Source organism: Lactuca sativa, chromosome 9 (genome assembly GCF_002870075.4).
Source record: "Lactuca sativa cultivar Salinas chromosome 9, Lsat_Salinas_v11, whole genome shotgun sequence".
Taxonomy (NCBI): Eukaryota; Viridiplantae; Streptophyta; class Magnoliopsida; order Asterales; family Asteraceae; genus Lactuca; species Lactuca sativa.
Genome location: NC_056631.2, coordinates 74,608,648 through 74,628,561, shown reverse-complemented (window position 1 = coordinate 74,628,561; position 19,914 = coordinate 74,608,648). Strand labels below are relative to the sequence as shown.

The window sequence follows — 19,914 nt, the reverse complement described above, 5'->3', positions numbered from 1 at the left end:
TTCAGACTATATGTTTCTTTGATACATTTCTTGAATTAAAACATTGTGTGGCCTCCAGTAACTAAATTAGGATACATAACCAGATTCCTATAGAACAAGTAAATCCCAGGATCTAAAAACATCGAGGGTCAAGGTCAAGCACTTCATGATAACATAATAAGAAGCATAAGGACGGAGGTTAAATCTAAGTCTAAGGTTATATTGCAGTAAAAGATCAAAGCTCTCTGAAAATGACATCATATAGGGTTTATAAACACAATCTTTTGGATATATGAAGCATGTGTTTACGTCTTTTCTTCATTCTAAGGAGGATCCCCCATTACATGTTAGCATCCGGATCACAGAACACACTCATTACCTAGTGCTTATTCAGATTGTTCCTACCCCATTAATATTAGGTTTATTATTCTTATTTGATACAAGTGAAGTTTTTATATAAATTGTTAAAAATGTTAAGTTTTTTATATAAAATTCTAGCAGATTTTTAATAACAATTGTTTTTTTTCGTGTCATAGTGCTAGAAAAATTTTTGTTGTAGAAGTCTTGATGTTACCTCAAGTACTGTTAATAATAAAAATGATTTTTTTGTTCATTATTATGTCAACTTTGTCATAGAAGGTCCAATATTTCTACATCTTATTTGTTAAGAGTTGTATGTATTTACATTCATGAACTTCATTATATGTATGTGTTTTGTTTCAGGACCACTTAGAATGTAGCAAGGTTAATTGGAACAACGATGATAAGTGGAAATTAAGAGATAATTTCATGATAATTGAGATTAACCACACCAATAATGAGAATGAACATTCTTTCAAGAATAACATTGTATTTTTATGGAATGAGGATTCTTTCAAGAACGACTTATATTAAATATAGTATTCTTATGCAATGAAGATTCTTTTAGAATGACTTCCTCTAAAACATTGTATGCTTGTAGAATATGACAAATATTCAAAGAATGACATTATATTTTTATATAATGTGACAAGAAATTTGTTTTACTTGTTTATTTTTGGACATTATTTTCTTGAATATTGTTAACAATAGATGATTATTTTTTAAGAATGTTCCTACTCTTCAAATTCATGGTTCAAAATTTTGATATTCTTCATTATGTTCTTTCAATTAGAATATGTATTATGTCAGAATATCAATTCTGTTAGAAATTGTATTATGCCAGAATATGCAATCTGACAAAGTTAAAATTGAGTTAATTAAAAAAAATCAGAATTCAAAATTAAAATAATAAAAAATCCCTTAAAATCCGAAAATTCCTTTTTTAAATTTGTGTTTCCTAATTTGAAAATAATGAAAATGTACAATTTTACCCTTCTTTTAATTAAATGGTATTATCTGATTTTTTTTTTTTAAATTTAATAATATGGATAAATGACTTTCTTAAAATAACTAAAATGATTGATCCACAATCATTCCTACAAATAGACAATAATTAGTTAGAACACAATAACCAAAGCCTATATATATATATATATATATATATATATATATATATATATATATATATATATATATATATATATATAGAGAGAGAGAGAGAGAGGACTCTATTTTCTGTGAGTACTATGAGGCCTAATCGTGGCTGTTCATCTAAAAAACAAGTTGACCATGAACAGTATCCTCTGAATGCTGAACACTTTTGTAAGCAAACTGTCCTTCAGTTCACCAAATCATTATGACCCATCACTCTTTGCTTTTGTCATATGAAATTGAATTTCCATCAAGCATTCCCAATCCTTCTAGAATACGAAGAAATGATTTTTCATCCAATGCCTTTGTGAAAATATCTGCCAACTGTTTTGTTGTTTTCACAAAATGAACTTCAATATTTCCTTCTTCCACATGATCTTTTATGAAATGATATCTGAGATCAATGTGCTTAGTCTTCGAATGTTGCACAGGATTATGACAAATTCTGATCGCACTTTGTGAATCACAATATAAAGGAATCTTTTTCGAATTTATAGCATAATCACGTAATTGACTTTGAATCCAAATAATTTGTGATGTACACGCAGCTACAACAACATATTTAGCCTCGGCTGTTGAGATCGAAACACATGTTTGCTTCTTAGATTGCTAATTGACCAATTTTCCATCTAGTAATTGACACCCACCAGTTGTGCTTTTTCGATCAAGACTGCATCCTCCCAGATCCGCATCTGAATAAGCTTGTATAAAGAACCCTATTTTCGAAGGATACCACAAACCTAACGAAGTGGTGCCTTTCAAATATCGAAAAATATTCTTCATCGCTGTTAAATGTGGTTCACGTGGATTCGATTGATACCTTGCACAATTACAAACAGAAAACATAATATCAGGTCGACTGGCAGTTAGGTACAATAATAACCCTATCATGCTTCTATACAAAGTGATATCAACAGCAGATTTGTCTAACGAAGGAGTTAACTTTATGCCCGTTGCCATTGGTACTCGTAATCTTGTGCTATTCGTCATTCCAAATTTTTCTAGCAGATTCTTCGTATATTTCTCCTGATTAATGAAGATTCCTTCTCTGCTTTGACGAATATTCAAACCAAAAAATTATTAATTTTGCCCATCATACTCATTTTGAATTTGCTTTTCATCAAGTCTTCGAATTCTTTAGACAAAGCAGGGTCAGTAGAGCCAAAAATTATATCATCAACATAAATTTGAACAAGCATCAGGTGACTCCCAACTTTTTTTCGAAATAAAGTGGGATCAACTGATCATTGTTTAAATTTAGATTGTTTCAAAAATGATGTTAATGTTGCATACCATGCTCTTGGTGCTTGTTTCAACCCATACACAACTTTATCTAAAATATAAACATGATCAAGATGTTCGTTATTTATAAAACCTGGTGGTTGTACAACATAAACTGTTTCTTCAAGTTTGCCGTTTAGGAATGCACATTTTACATCCATTTGATAAACATCGAAATCTTTATGAGCTGCATAAGCCAGAAAAATACGAACAGCCTCGAGTCTTGCGACAGGGGCAAATGTTTCTTCATAATCAATTCCTTCTTGTTGAGAATATCCTTTAACAACAAGTATGGCCTTATTTCAAATAATGTTTCCATCTTTGTCGGTTTTGTTTTTAAAAATCCATTTAAGTCCAACAATTGAAACATCAACATGTGTAGGAATTAATCTCCAAACCTTGTTTCTTTCGAATTCAGACAATTCAGCTTACATAGCAACAACCCAATCAGAGGGTTCCATTGCAACCTTAACAGTCTTTGGTTCGATTTTGGAAATAAAAACCTTAAACATGCATAGCTCTTGGTGAGTATTCAATACCTCATTTCTTGCATGAAGTTGAGCCCTTGTCAATACCCCCGCTTGTGGATCTCCAAGAATTTGTTCTTTTGGATGATTTCTTGTCCATTTATCCAATGGTAGATAATCAGGATCAAAGTCCAAAGGTGCATCTTCGAACATAGCATCGGTTTCTGATCCATTTATTGAACATGCATCCTCAGCATCATCAAAATTCTCCCCTTCTAGTATTGGATCCTTCTCAAGTATTGGCTCCCCCTCGAGTATTTGCCCCTCTTCTTGTATCGGCTCCTCTTCAATTATTGGCTCCCCCTCAACATCAATATTGATAGACATATTATCTGCTTCGTAAGAATGCTCCCCCTCAACAAAAGTGTTTGAATCCAAGTGCTCCCCCTCCACTGGACCATCAGATATTTCATTTGGGTTTAGATTCGAAAGCGAGATTGATTCATCATGAAGCTTCGAATCTTCTGATTGTTGATTATCTGGTGCATTTCTCTCTGCATCAATTGCGTGATCTAAAATACCAAAAATCGATTCATAACTAGCATCATCCATTTTTATTGGTTCGTTCTCATTTGAAGATTTTTGAAAAATAGGATAATTTGCAAATTGATGATCAGTCTTTTTAATATAATAATCATCAAATGTCAAATTGAATGTTTCTTCCACTTTGCGAGTTCTCTTATTTAACACTCTATAAGCTACGGAGTTGTGTGAATATCCCAAGAAAATTCCTTCATCATCTTTTGTTTGAAACTTCGAAAGATTATCCTTAAGATTCATGATGAAGCACCTGCACCCAAAAACATGGAAAAATTTGACATTAGGTTTTCTATTATTGATGATTTCATAAGGAGTAACATTAAACCGTCTATGAATGAATGATCGATTTTGAGTAAAGCAAGCAGTTGAAACAGCTTCAGCCCAAAGATATTGAGGTAAATTCGAATATGCCAACATTGTTCTTGCGGCTTCGCATAATGATCGATTTCTTCGTTCAACTACACCATTTTGTTGCGGTGTGTATGGAGATGAAAAATTATGCGAAATACCTTTCTCCACCAGAAATGAATCTAAAACACGATTTTTGAATTCAATTCCATGATCACTTTTAATTTTTCGATCTGGTTTCTTCAATGAAATTTCCATTTTCTTGATAAAATCAATCATCATTTGTGAGACTTTGGATTTTAACCTGAGAAAATAAACTCACGTAAATCTTGAAAAATCATCCACAATAACTAGAATGTACCTTTTCTTGTTAAGAGTAGAAACTGTTGAAGGACCACATAAATCAATATGCAAAAGTTCTAAGGGTTCAACAATCTTTGAATCTATTGTGATTGGATGACCTTGTTTGTGTTGTTTTCCTACTTCGCAAGCTGCACATAAACTGTCATTATCATATTTAAGAATGGGTAAACCTCTTACCAGATCTTGTACGACAAGTTTGTTGATGTTTCGAAAATTGAGATGTGATAGCCTCCTGTACCATAACCAGCTTGTATCGGCAGCAGCCTTCGAAAGTAGACACACAGCAGGTTTGCTGACAATTGGAATGATGTCCAATGTAAACATATCACCTTTCCATTTTGACTTGACTAAAACTTCATTTGTCTCAATATTTGAAATGACAGTTCCTTCTTCATTAAAAAGAACTTGATTGTCAGTGCCCACAACAAGTTGTGAAACACTTATCAAGTTATCTTGTAAGCCTTCTACAAATGCAACTCGATTTACAGTGAATTTTCCATTCGTTATCTTTCCATAACCCTTGACTTTGCATTTATGGTTATTTCCAAACTTAACCACTCCACCATTCTCTAAGCTTCGAAAATCACGCAAGTTTTCCTTCTTCCCAGTCATGTGACGTGAGCAACCGCTATCAATATACCATTTGTTATCATATTGCTCGTCACAAAGTACCTGCGATTATTGAAAAAATTTAGGTACCCAAGACTTGTTGGGTCTATTTATATTAGGTGTCTTTTTCAATTGTAAAGTACAACCATTAACCCAATCACAAACTCCGGTTTTGAGACTGTCAACAAGTTTAACATCTTCATTCAAAGGTTCAGATATATGAGTTTTTATTGTTTTCAAATTTTCACTGACTATACCCTTCGTATTTTGAGTTTGTGATATGACAATTTTCGCTTTGGTGACCGGTTTCCAAACTTTAACTGAAATATTTGATTCCTTGGATGATAAACTGTCACTCATTGAAGGATTTGCATACTTTTCGTATGCCTCATGTATCTGTTCTTTCAAAAACTTACTTGATTGATATATTTTTCCTTTTCCTTCCAACCAATGATCAATATGTCTTTTAGTTGTTATACCCTTCGCATTTGAGGCTTTGTCAGCTTGTTTCTTTGGAAGATTATAACAATTTGCTGAAATTGGAACATAATCCACTTTTGGTTTTGATAGATATGACTCATGATAAGACGTATTTATTTGTGATTTTGAAAAAAAATTTTCAACCTTTTTCTGAAAACTTTTTCTTGGAAGTGTTGTTTTTGTTTGATTATTTGAAAACGAAACATTTTTCTTTTCAAAAACTTGACTCTTTGATTTTCCTCTAAAAACTTTTTCTTCTTTTGAAAAAATTATTGATTTCTTATTTAATGACTCAATGGTTTGCCAAAAAATTGTTGTTCTTGCTTGTCTTTTTGAAATGTTATTTTCTTTTGATAATTTTTCAACTTGATCTTTAAACTCCTTTGAATTCAATTTTATTGCTTTGTTAACCTCTTTAATCACTGGTTTAACACCTTTGTTCTTTGGTAACTCATTTTCAGTTGTGTTAGCTATCTTCTTTTCAACTTTCGACTTTTCAATCCATATTCATTTTGGTTTTTGACGTTGAAATGTATATGAATTCTTTGTTAGATTGTTTTCAACCGTGCTTTGATTTGAAAAGAAACCTTCATCAGAAGTTTTCTTATTGTCCTCCTCTACCAACTTTTTGAATTCAGGCTTTATATTTTCAACATTGCCTATTGTTACGAACACTTGGTTTGGGAACACAATATCATCAGTGCATTTGAAGATTGGATAAACCACAATATTTGATTCAAGATAATGGGCATCTTTTTCACCAAGAATTTTCTCAAACTCTTGTGAATCCATATAAACCTGATCAACAACCACTCGAGGAATCTCAACTTCTTTCAAACTTTCATTTGTTTCGAATTTTTGTTTTCTTCCTCATTATCACTATCATCTGTTTGCCTATCATGTATTTCCACAAAATCCATATCACAATCTTTTGAAGTTGATAGTTGATCAGTGTCAATTTTTACCAATAATTCTTCACATTTTTCTTTCCCTTTAAAAGAAGTTGCAACATTTATTACAGACAATTGAGAACAATCTACATCCTCTAAATCACTAATTTCACTAATATTATCATAATTATCTTCAATATTAGCAAAATTATATTGAGAATTAGATGTAGAATTCTCAGTCTTTTTCAAAATTCGAATTTGTTCTGATTTAGTTAAGGTCTCATTCACAATTTTTACTAAATAATCAGCATCAAGATAATCTTCGACTTTTGTAATTCCATATCTATACCTATCATCTGGAACTTTGTTAAAATCAACTATTTCTTTTTCACAATAATATGAAATACTATCTACCTTAGCTCTGTCATAAGCTAAAAATGGTAGCAACTTTCTATGTTGTTCCTTACTAATCTCACTAGAATGACGCAATTCAGTTAATTTTTCATAGAGTCTTTTTGCAGAATTACAAAAAATATTACGTTGTGCTAATAACAAATTTATCTCTTTAGCTAAACTCTCCCTATCTGCCATAATATTTGAAACTTGCAATTCTAGATAATCAATCCTAGTGACTTTTGAATCTAACTTCTGTCTTGTCTCTAGTAATTGATCATTTAACTTTTTCGCTTCATTGCTAGCAGACACAACAAGTGAATCAAAGTAAGTAACAGTTTCATCAAAAGATACTAATTCAGAATTATATGTAGAAACTGGAATTTTAAAAGATTCAAGAATGTGACGTACCTTCGTTGTCATAAGCGACCTGTCAGTAGACTTCGATACGAAGCACTGCCCACGCACTTCGTAAGTATGCTCTTCATCTGAATCCTCTTCAACCTTTGCAAACATGGCTCCATGTGATGGATTCTTCATCTCTTCATCGTCAGAGCCTAAAGACCATATTTGATATGTACCATCTGATTCATTTTCTCCATGAGCCACCAGAGACAAATTCTTTGCTTTTGACTTCACTTCCTCCAACTTCTCAGTATAATAAGCTTCATCCTGTGTTTTATTTTTCTTTTCTTCCTTCTTTCTTAACAAACAAACTAATGTCAAGTGATTAGCACCATTGCAGTAGTGGAAATTAATACCAGTGTCACCCTTTAACTTCTTTTCCATTTTCTCCACTTCGCTCTTCGAATTCTTCTTTTCTTCCTTCACCTTTTCATCCATTCTACTTTTTTATCATAATTTCCCTTCGAATCTGATGACTTGTTCTTTGTATTAAAAGGTTTCTTAAAAAATTTCTTTACTCGATTGTTTAAGTAAAATGCAACAGCCTCATCATCAGAATTCATTAGAAAACCTTCTTCTTCATCAGACTTCGATTTTTCACTTTCTTTTTCTGAAACCTGTGAAATTAGTGCCAATGGACCACCAAGACTTGACATAGCTTCCTCAGCTATTTCATTAACCTCATTTTCATGAGATTTTAATTGATTGTATAAGTCATTTAAAGTCGAAGTGTCAAAACTCTGCTGATTTTTCACCATCATACTTACACTTCTCCATTCCTTTCGAAGTCCCATTACAAATATCAAGTTGAACTCCATTGATGACCTTGTGATACCATAACGATTACAACGGTAGATTAACTCGTTGAACCGATCATAGTAAACTTCAATGGATTCAGACTCCTTCTGTTTGAAATCTTTGAGTTCCACTAAACATTGTTTCACAGAAGTGATCTTCGTGTTTTCACTGCCTTGAAATTTGTCTTTGAGATTGTTCCAGATTTCTTTAGCTGTTGTGCAAGTCCTGACATAATTGTACACAATAGGAGGCAAAGCACCTCTTAATTCCCTCATGCACCTCTTCTCCAGCTGTTTCAAACGATTAGATTGATTATCAACCTCCGAACTGATTGAAGATGCACCGATTGGCTAAACTGTTGCAGGTGGATTGATTTCTCCTGAAATGCAATTCCATAGTTCTTCATCCAATCCGTTCAAGTAGTCTTGCATATGATCTGCCCACTGATCGTAATATTCTGGAATTAGCATCAGAATCTTTGTGGATGATCCAAGCAAATGAGAAAATGATGTCATGGAGTTAAGATTGAATGACGCCATTGTTGTACGGAACAAAAACTCAAGAATATTATGAAAACTTGGAGAATTTGAAATCAAATTGTATATTTCAGATTAGAATCACACTACAACCAAACGATTCACTAAAATTTTCGCATAATCAAATCCTAGACCTAGATCAAGAAGTATTTTCCACACACAAAAAGAACGGAAACTTTTTGAATCAAACAGTAGACTCAAAAACCTTTTTGAATGTATGAAAAACAGATCACAGAAAGGATTCCTACTCTGATACCAATTGAAGAGATTTGGAATCAAGTTTGAATGTAATTCTAGTATTAATTGAGTAAAGTATTTAAACGATGAACACGAGAGTAAATAGAATCTTTGTTCAGCTCGTATTATGACTTTCAGTTTACAGAATACAATGACTAAACTGTAAAATTGTGTGTAAAGTCCTCTTCTAGATCACTAGTACATACCCCTATTTATAGGAGAACAAAAGCATAACAAAAATACTAAGGACTAAACGTTAAGTCTTGAATTTATAATCCCTTAGTAAAATAACTATATATACGAAGACCCATACATACGAAGACACAAGATTCTTCGTAACAACCAAACTGACTCTTCGACTATTAGAACATTTTAGGCCTAACATGTAGACCTTCCGTCTTTGAAGTCAAGGGTTCAAATCTCATTGTGGACATAGGTGGATTTAGATGTTAGGTCAGGAGCATAGTAGATATGCCGTTTCAAAAAAAATATAATATTCATTTATGTAAATTTTAGTGTTGTGCTCATTTGGGTTTGACTTATAATTGATATTTATTTATTTAAAATTTATTATAACATATAATAATATATGTAGTTAGAGAGATTGGGGTGCGTCTCATGTTAGTTATAGATATCCGACCATTTGGAGTTCATTTGTCGGATAATTGGTTAGTATTTCTATTTAAATGGACGGTTTTATTTTGGGTTTCAATTAGATCTTAAAATGTTGGAAACTTAGGTAAGTTAAGGTTCTGTTTTGTTAGGGTTAGATGACCATCAATTATCTTATTTTTTATAATTTGTGAAAATAAGTTAACCTTTTTACCCAAGTATTTGAATGTTTACCAAGTGATTGAGTTGGTTAAGGAGGAATGTTGTATCGGATGAATATGGTTTCTAGAGGTGGTAAAGGATGAACTATGAAGTGCCAATTTCCAAAGCTATTGAGCTACCTAATGTCATGGAAAATGTTGGTTAAACATGGTCTTCTAAGTGTCATCTCGAGAGTTGACCCAATGCACTAAAGAATGGTATTGATAACATGTACCTATGTGATCTAAGAGCATAAAAGAATAAAAATTCATGTTGAAATTAGAGGTCACGATAGTGCTTTACTCCAAATTTTCACCCATTACTTATGTCAAGGAACTAAAGAGCCTTTGGCCTAGCGTTAATGAGTGACCATTTCAATTAAGATGTCATGGGTTCAAGTCTCATTATAAACATAGTTGGTAACTTAGGAGTAGATTAATTTGTCGTTCAAAAGAAAACTTATGTCAAGGAATTTAAGAATGTATATTAGGAGCTCAACTATTTTCTTCCTTCAAGTGATGTCAAAGTTATGCAGACTTAGTAGAAAAAAATGAAAAAATGACTATCACCAGCTTCTTAACCGATTTGAAACCAAGAATTGCCTTAATCAAATCTGATTTCTTGAATAAATATGTTATTACTTCTTTTCAAGAAACATTGGCATGTGTTCTTCCGAATGATAATATCCAGTCTACCCATAATCTTGATCAAAACAGTGATTTGGTTAGTCAAGGGGGATTTTGTGGTAGCTCTTAAGTAGGATCTCTTTAGGTTACATATTAGGCTCTAGAGGTGGTCATATTGATCATGAAAATAACGCATGAGGTACTGTTCCACATTCTAATGATGTTGAGTGTTCATATTTTCATGACTTAAGCACATGTAAGAACTCTTAGCCATAAATCATAAGATCTCATCACCACACCTGATTTTCCTATTCACCATATTGTATTATTACCGTACTCACAAAAGAATATGTTTGGCTTTTAGGGACTAAGATAAACTTAAGGATTATATTAGTCCACCTTATTGTGACATAAAATGGCAATGAAAAAAATTACAAATAATAGCGACCTATTTTTGATTAATATGCATGTTATTAGCAACTTACTTTCTTTATTTCTTTTTTGTATTTAAGAAAGGTATATTTTGTAATTTAACAATCGTGTAAATTTTTTGACAAGTATGATCTTTTTCACCCTTGTGAATGATAAACTTAAAAAACCTTTAAATTGCCTGTGTATATATTTGATAAGGACTATTCATGTAATTTACTAAAGAGATAAGTAATAGCAACCTACTTTTGTTTAATAAGCATGTTAATATCAACCTACTTTATTTCTGTGTTTTTGAATTTAGGAAGTATATAATTTATAAATTAACCATTTAAGTAATATATTTGATAGGGATTATTCTTGTAATTTACTAAAGGGACCTTAAACATATCCTTCCTATTAATTACACATAATAACAACCTACTTTCAAAGTACCCTGTTATTATGAGTAAAAGTTAATTACATTTCCCAAAATTTTAATAAAACCTACTTATTGTTTCTTGGTATTTTAAGCTTACTTATATAGCAATGTACCACATATTTTTAGTTTTTTAGTTGTTTAGTTACAGGAGTATTCTTGTAATTGATGGAGACGATCTTTTTAATGCTCTTTTTCACCCTTGATATATCAATATATATCAACGTAATTTCATTTATTATCTTTTATAAAACCATTAGCATTTACATAAAATTTATTAACCATAGACTATTCGTTATAAAGATAAACTATTTCCATAAACTCCAGTCATTGACCATTTTTCTAAATGTTATAAAAAGGGAACATTACCTGTGAATGATAAACTCAAATACAATACACAGTAGTGTACAATAAAAGTATGCTGCTATTAAAAGGAAATGGAATTTGTTTAGAAATTTAGCTCTAAGTTGTTAAAAATGTAAAAATGACCATTTCATTTGTATACCAAATATGATAAAAAGTTAAACCATTACTGCTAATATATTTTTTTTCTTTTAAATAATGTTATTTTCGTCTCTTTTTTTAAACAGACCTGTTATGTAAATGTTTTAGGATATTCATGTTAATGTGTGTGTTTATGTTTATGTTTTAGTATGTGTATGTTACTGTGGTTGTGGGAGGAAGGGAATGATCGTAGTACGTATTTTTACTTTTGATTTAATATACATGTTAATAGCAACTTACATTATTTATTTCTTTTTGAATTTAGAAATGGTATAATTTGTAACTTGACCATTCCTGTAGTAATACTATACTAACTTCATGTTTTCCATTTTTGAATATTATTGATGTACCTCTTTAATTGTTTATGTTACTTTTCTTTGTCAACCGTGTATCTTCGAGCATCTCCAACCCACTTTCATTCTTTATTATTTCCCTCATTTCTTCTTCTATTCTCCTCCAACCCTACTCCATTTATTCTCCCATTTTGGGGGGAAATGAATAGTATAACACCAAATATGGTGTTATACAATTCATTTCCCCCAAAATAGAGATGAACTTTGAGTTGTCGGTTTTACTCCCTCATTTTATATATTTATACATTTCTGTTTTTTTATCTACTAATTATTATTTAAATTTAATATTTAATACTTATACTATTGTGTTATATATTAAATTATATTAATTAATTATAAATATAAAGTTTTTTTGATTAACAAATTCATATTAAAATTTAAATACATATTGAAATTTTAAAACACAAAAACGTATTTTACAAAAGTGTATAACTATGTATTATAAATATAATCTTATTTATTTAATATTATTGTAATTAAAAAAATATAGATTATATATTTGTTAAAACCAAATTAATAGAAGGGGTGTTTGACAATTTATATAAGTTAGAAAAATGAAAAATACTTTTTGGGGGTAAAAATAAGATAAAAAAAATAAAGTAGGGTTAGAGATGAAACACTATTTACCATATTTTTTATTTCATTTTCAGGGGAAAATGAAAATAAGTTGGAGACCATCTTATATTATTTTTTCTGATGCGGCAAATCTACACTAATATTTAGTGCTTTAGCATCTTGAGGAGTTATGCATAGGAGTTCAATAGTTAAATGGGGGCTAAAACAACTAAAAAACTAAAAAGCATATATTAAAACAATATTGAATAGAACCGATCTCAATCGTATGTACTCTTGCATTGCAAGTGATATGTTGTATTTTTAATTGTTTCGAATCAAATATACATCATTATATTGTTTTGCCATATGACCTACATGTGAGAAATTAAAACTTTTATGTACTAATAGTTTTTATTCAAGTATTAATTTTATTTTTAATTGTTTTGAATTAACTATTAACTTTTTTGTGTTTATTTGAATATAATGACGTTGTAATATAACAATATAATCATTGAATTTTGTTAATAGTTTTTTTATAAATATTTGATTAGTAATTATGATTTTAAATTATAAATAATGTGTTTTTTATCAAACGGATTTAAACTGCATGTATGTTCTTAGATTGATTATTTCATAACATTTCTATATACAATACATGTTATATTTTTATGTTATTTATAGATTTGTGTGCCCAAAACAATTATTATTTACAAACTCTATCTACAGCCGCAAGGTACAAGACTTGATCATATTGATCCAACGTTTCCCCCAAAAAGTTTACTCAATGTCACTCAATTGTGTATCCAACGATGGATTGAGAAATTAAAACTACGTCATGATTATAAAAACAAATGGACAACATAATTTAATATTATACATAAAAAAAAGTACGGAGATTTAATTTGACAAACCGAGAGTCGTGATTGATTATTGAGTTTGAAGAGTCTGAAGTTCGTAACATTTTTTATGAAGGTATTAACTTTAGGGTGATCATTTGGGCCATCCTTCTCATATAATTTTGAAAAACAACTCCAAAATTTTAATAAATATTTAAAACTAAAAATATTAATAATTAAAAAAATTATATTATTCAGTTTTTCCTTTACTGTTTTGATTATTTAATATTTTTTTCCATAACCAAATCCAAACCAAAATTATAAATATTAGTTTGGTTTTGATACAAAATTTTTGGAAAATTTTATTTATGTCCTTGTAAACTCTAAAAATTACTTTAATCCCATATACTCTAATAAATAAAAAATATTTTTTGCTATATGTGATACTTTCATTTATTTTGGCACACTGTATTTTTTGATTATTTTAAATTAATTTTTTTAAATTTTATTTTATGGTTTTTTCCATTTTATTAAATATCACATAATATTTAAATGTAATAATTGTAATAAATACTTTATTAATGCAACTTTCCTTCTAATTTAAAAAATCCTAAATGTAAACCAAATTATTTTGTTTGTTTATTTATATAAATTTAAAAGAGAAATAAGCACTTGAATTTCAATAATTAAATATTTTTTCAGTTTTCTTATAAATGTAAGGGTTTAGGTCATTTTTGGTCATTTAACTTTTGGTTTTATGCTCATTTGGTCACTTAACTCTTTTTAAGTTTTTAAAGGTCATCAAACTTTTGGCTTTGTGCTCATTTGGTCACTTAACTTTTGTTTTGGTCACATTTAGTCACCAAACTTTTAAAATTGTGCTCATTTTAGGTGACTAAATGAGCACAAATCTAAAAGTTAGGTGACTAAATGTGACCAAACCAAAAATTAAGTGACTAAATGAACACAAAGTCAAAAGTTTGATGACCTTTTAAAACTTAAAAATAGTTAAGTGACCAAATGAGCACAAAACCAAAAGTTAAGTGACCAAAAATGACCTAAACCCAAAAATTTAAAAGTTTAGTGACTAAATGAGCACAATTTTAAAAGTTAGGTGACTAAATGAGCCCAAATCTAAAACTTAGGTGACTAAATGTGACCAAACCAAAAGTTAAGTGACTAAATGATCACAAATTCAAAAGTTTAATAACCTTTTAAAACTTAAAAATAGTTAAGTGACCAAATGAGCACAAAATCAAAAGTTAGATGACCAAAAATGACCTAAACCCTGAATTTAAATTTGCTAAATATTAAAACTTTCATATTTAACTTTTTTTAATAAACGGGGGTAGTACACAAATCTCATAACTAATATCTAAGATATATTTTAATTTAAATCATTTAATTAGATAGTTCGGTTTTATCATTATGTATATATATTAAATCCAAAGGACCTTAGGAACAATAAATTTTTTGACTTTAGGTTTTTGCCACAAATGTTTAGCATTTGACATTTTTTGTCCCTAAAATCAAAATTTTACATTTTTATGTTTTGATTAAGTTTTTATGACTTTAGGTTTTTGCCACAAATCTTTAGTGATTTTGACACTTTTAGTCATTGCAGTCAAAAATTTATCTTTTGGTGTTTTTACCACAAAGCTTAAATAAATTTGACACTTTTCATCCTTATAGTCAAAACTTTTATATATTGATTAAAAAACATAAAAAACCTCTTTTAGAATTTTGCCACTATATTTACCCAACTTTGGCAACTTTAACATTATTGTCACAATATTTTTTGATTTTCTCCACTAGTTTCCATTCTTTTGGTTGTACAATTATGACATATAATTTTAAGGGTTGTGGACTTTCTCCCCTATTTATGATGATTTATAATTTTCGTCCTCGAAGTGAAAACTTTTACATTTTTAAGTTTTAATTAAGTTTTTGTGCCTTTAGGTTTTTGCTACAAATCTTTAGTGACTTTGACACTTTTTGTCATTGCAGTCAAAACTTTTATATTTTGATGTTTTTGCCACAAATTTTTACTAACTTTGACACTTTTCAACATTCCAATCAAAACTTTTACATTTTGACATAAAAAACATAAAAAACCTCCTTTAGACTTTTGTTAATATATTTTCCTAACTTTGACAACTTTCATACTATAGCCACAATATTTTTGGTTTTTCTCCATCAGTGTTTTTTCTTTTAGTTATACACTTTTGACATCTAATTTTAGGGTTGTCGACTTTCTCCCCTATTTGTGGCGATTTACACTTTCAAAATATTTTTTAAATTTTACCGATTTTAACTTCTATGACATAGTCTAAAAGCGGCGGAGCCGCGCGTCCTTTTCTAGTTAATAATAAACTATAAAGAAAAGCATTGTAACTTGAATTATATTCTATTTAAAGTATTTTTAAAATTAATGTTTTATTAGTTATGACATCCACATCCGTGCAATGTCATTCATCTTTCAAACATGTCACATTAGATTTTACTATTACTTCTATATCAGGGCAATATCATTCACCTTTCAAAAGTGGTCCCTACTGCTACATTAACAATCAATTTTTACATTTTAATAAGAACACCATTATAAATTTAATATATATATATATATATATATATATATATATATATATATATATATATATATATATATATATATATATATATATATAATATTAGTAACTACTATCTTTAATATAAATATGATGAGATGGACTTGCAAATGAACTTGAAGAAGTTGAAAGATAAATACATATGTGGCATGTCAAACCCATTTGCAAGAGCTTTGCAACGACGGATGCAGATGTTTTTTCGTTATAAACTAATCATATATCAGTATCTAAATAGATATTTACATATAAAATTTGATTGAAGTGTGTACTTTCTATATGATTGTATCAATTATCATATAAAACAAATATTCATAAGGACAAGAAATATTTGTTGTCGAAATATTTGTTGTCGAAATTGTATGTGGTGATCTATTATTATTTGTATGTGACATTATATGTGTTTTAATTGTACTTTATTATATGTTTCGTATATATGGTTTTTAATTTTAAAAAATGATCATAAATCTTAAACCCTTTTACCATCAAATAGATAAAAAGAAATCCAAAAATAACCACTATTTTCACTCGAGACGTTATCTATGATTTTTTATTTTTATTTATTTTTTTTATTTTTTATTTACAAATTATTTTTTAAAGGCATGTATTGTTTTGACATTTGTATGGTTGAAAAGCATGTATTTTTCTATGTACATTTTCATATATTACGATTGAAATCTAGTTTTTTTCCTAACTTTAAACCTTCATAAATTGTTCATATGAACTCCCTTTCGAATGCTTTTTTGTTTGTTTGTGTTATGCTTTGTAAGGGCTATCCCATGGCATCTCACATTCCAAATCTTGATTATAGGAATGCATACTTTTTTAGGTTTGGAGTGGGTTATAAAATGAAAATTTTCTAAAAAAATCAACCATAACATCAAGGAAGACGGTACTTCTTAAATTGCAAATCCAAACATAATCATTGTCGATAAAACACACTTCTTAAATTACATACTTTTAAATTATATAGGGGTTAAAACGACCATCATTAGGTCTAATATTTCCCATCAGAACGAGAGGGAAGAGGATGCACATTTTTCCGTCTAGTATGTACATTGATATACATCAGATTGGTAATACAACTGAAGCATATGGTAAAACTCAGTGAAAGTTGAATAACTAATGTCGCAATAACATGATTGCACCCTGCACCGAGACCGCGCCATTTCCCACATATGCATGTGTGGTTGTTCAGATCTACAATCCGAGTTTTTCTAAAATAAAAAACTTGAAAGATGTAGGATGAGATCTTTCTTGCTACTGAATAGACTTGTGCATTCTCCTCTGAAGCATCGTTGCCGCATATAGAATGAGTATTTCATTATGATTTTGGTAATTTTACAACCAAATAGTATTTCATTATATATATATATATATATATATATATATATATATATATATATATATATATATATATATATATATATATATATATATATATATATATATATATATATATATATATATATATATATGAGTATAATTAAATTAGAACACCTAAAAGTTAAGAACTTAACAATATTCAATGTACACGCTTTAGTTAACGACACGTCACCCAACTTTTGAACGACGGCATGGACATTAATGCCGATTCACACCCTTTAATGTGTCGTAACCGCTTCCGTCTTGTCACCTTCACTCGCATACAATCGCTTCTCAAAATTGGCGACCCCATCCCTTCCCTGCGATATATTTTTCCTCTGCCAATGCCCATCGCTTCATCCTTTTGGTTACTTATTCAAAATCTTCATCGAAGGTTCAGGAAACGGATGTTTTACTCCGACTCTTTTTATCCTCCATGTTTGGGACACCGGCCTCCTACTTCTCCATACCACTGCTCCCTCTAAGCCAATGATATTCAATGTTTTTCATTTTTTTTGTATGATGAGGATCTCAATTTTTTACATCACATCTTACATGGATTTTCTTTCAAAAGTCAAATCTAATCATCTCAATTTTTTACAGGACTCATCCTTCTCCGATCGACAATATTTCCGAACTTTGGGTTGCCCTAATTTTCCATGCTTAGGGTTTGCAGTTTCACCATGATGCTTGACTACTCTGACCAATTTGATATTATTTTATATGCTTTCCTCTCAGGAAAAAATATTACGCGACTAGATATTAACGAAGAACCTACAATTTTATGAGGAGGTAGGGCGAAATGTAATTTGTTGATTTCAAACCTAGGCGATTAGGGGGTGTGTTTTGGATCATTAGAATTGTGTGCTTTACAAACTAATTTGTATAGTTATCCTGATTTCATTTTTAATTGTGTGCTTCCGTTGATTGATTTTCGCACATTAATTTCAAATCAAGTTCTTTTCTTCTTTTGAAAAGAAGGGAGCAGGGGACATCTAGCATATCCATTATTAAACTACTTTTCTATATAGCTATTGGATCCAATGATGTTGATCTGTGGTTGCAAGGTACTTTTCTTTAACCAGAGCATTCTGTCACCAATTATTTTGTAAATCCTTTTAGGCTATTTTGGTTACATGGGACCACTTATGTGTTTATGTGTTTAAGAAATTGACATGTGATGCAGGATACATGCCAGAAATAGTGAAATTTCTTAATTGTAAGTCATTTGGGACATGAAAATGGCATGGGGGTATACGTCCTATAACTTTTCTTTTTTCCATAATATGCTTGTGTATGATCTTTGGTGCTTCGAAACCACGGGAGAGAAGGAATAGGGGTAGCTAAGGGTAGCTAAGGATGCCAAAATATTAACAGCGAATCACCTTCTACAAGTAATTTGTGCTAGATATTCAGATCCTTAATTCATATAGGATTTAGCTTATATAAATGTAGTAATGTGATTTACTGCTTTGTATAAAAACCCTTTATTCAAATAAAATTAAAACAAAAAGCTAATGAAAGTAAATATATGTGTGTTGTAATTGCTAGCGATTTTTAATGATTATAAACACTAAGTGTGTGACCCGTATATTATACGGGTTGATTAAAACAAAATGTTAATATAAATGATTAAATGGAAAATTTATTTGAATTTGAAATTTGAGATATTATGAGAAAAAAACATATAAAAAATAAATAAATTAAAATTATATGTTTAGTTATCAAATTTATGTAAATTATAACAAAATGCTAAACACAAAGGTTTAAACTGTAAATTTATTTAAAATTGAAATTAAAATTTAAAATTTGAAATTTGAAATTAATAGTCATTATGGTAGGTTTAATTTAAGTAAGTTAAATTAATGATATATTGGAAATAAAAAAATAAAAAAAATGACAAGTGGAAAATAAATATATCTCAAAATTATGACAAAATGACATGTGGCCAATTGAATGAGAGAATAACATGTGGCAAAACCATTCTTATTTATTAGGGTATATGTTTTTTCACCATTTTGTTTTTTTGTGAAAGACCATGCATAATCATAGTAAAATAAAACAAAAAAGAAAGTAAAGAAATAGGACGTGATAATTGTTTTGCATTTTTTTAATTTACGAAATATATTCATAGAGAAAGGCCAATATTAATCCATCATTTGAAAACCAAGCAAACTCTACATTTTCCTTGACTAAGTATATAGTATATATTCTTTCCAAAATGTGATTTTACCCACTCTACGTGATGAAACCATGAACCTAAGTTTTCTTTGTTAGCCACATAACTTCTCAATCGTGATAACATGTTCATTCTCTTCTCCTTAATTCGTGGAGATAAACAATCTACCAAATCATATACATGCTAAATAATAAGCATATTTTGCATAGTTAAGCTAATTATATATATATATATATATATATATTAAAGTATTTTGTTTTGTTTTGATTGGTTGAATTTTTTTTTTCAATTAATGTTACAACATCCACCCTTCA

At 29.6% G+C, this 19,914-nt stretch overlaps 1 long non-coding RNA gene across 1 annotated transcript; it reads left to right on the top strand.

Annotated features, from left to right (window-relative positions):
• The first annotated feature begins 17,691 nt into the window (after positions 1–17,691).
• On the top strand, positions 17,692–18,949 carry LOC111901777 (uncharacterized). The gene is made up of 2 exons (XR_008226343.1): positions 17,692–17,938; positions 18,025–18,949. It is a non-coding gene; the product is annotated as an uncharacterized LOC111901777 (long non-coding RNA).
• The last annotated feature ends 965 nt before the right edge of the window (positions 18,950–19,914 follow it).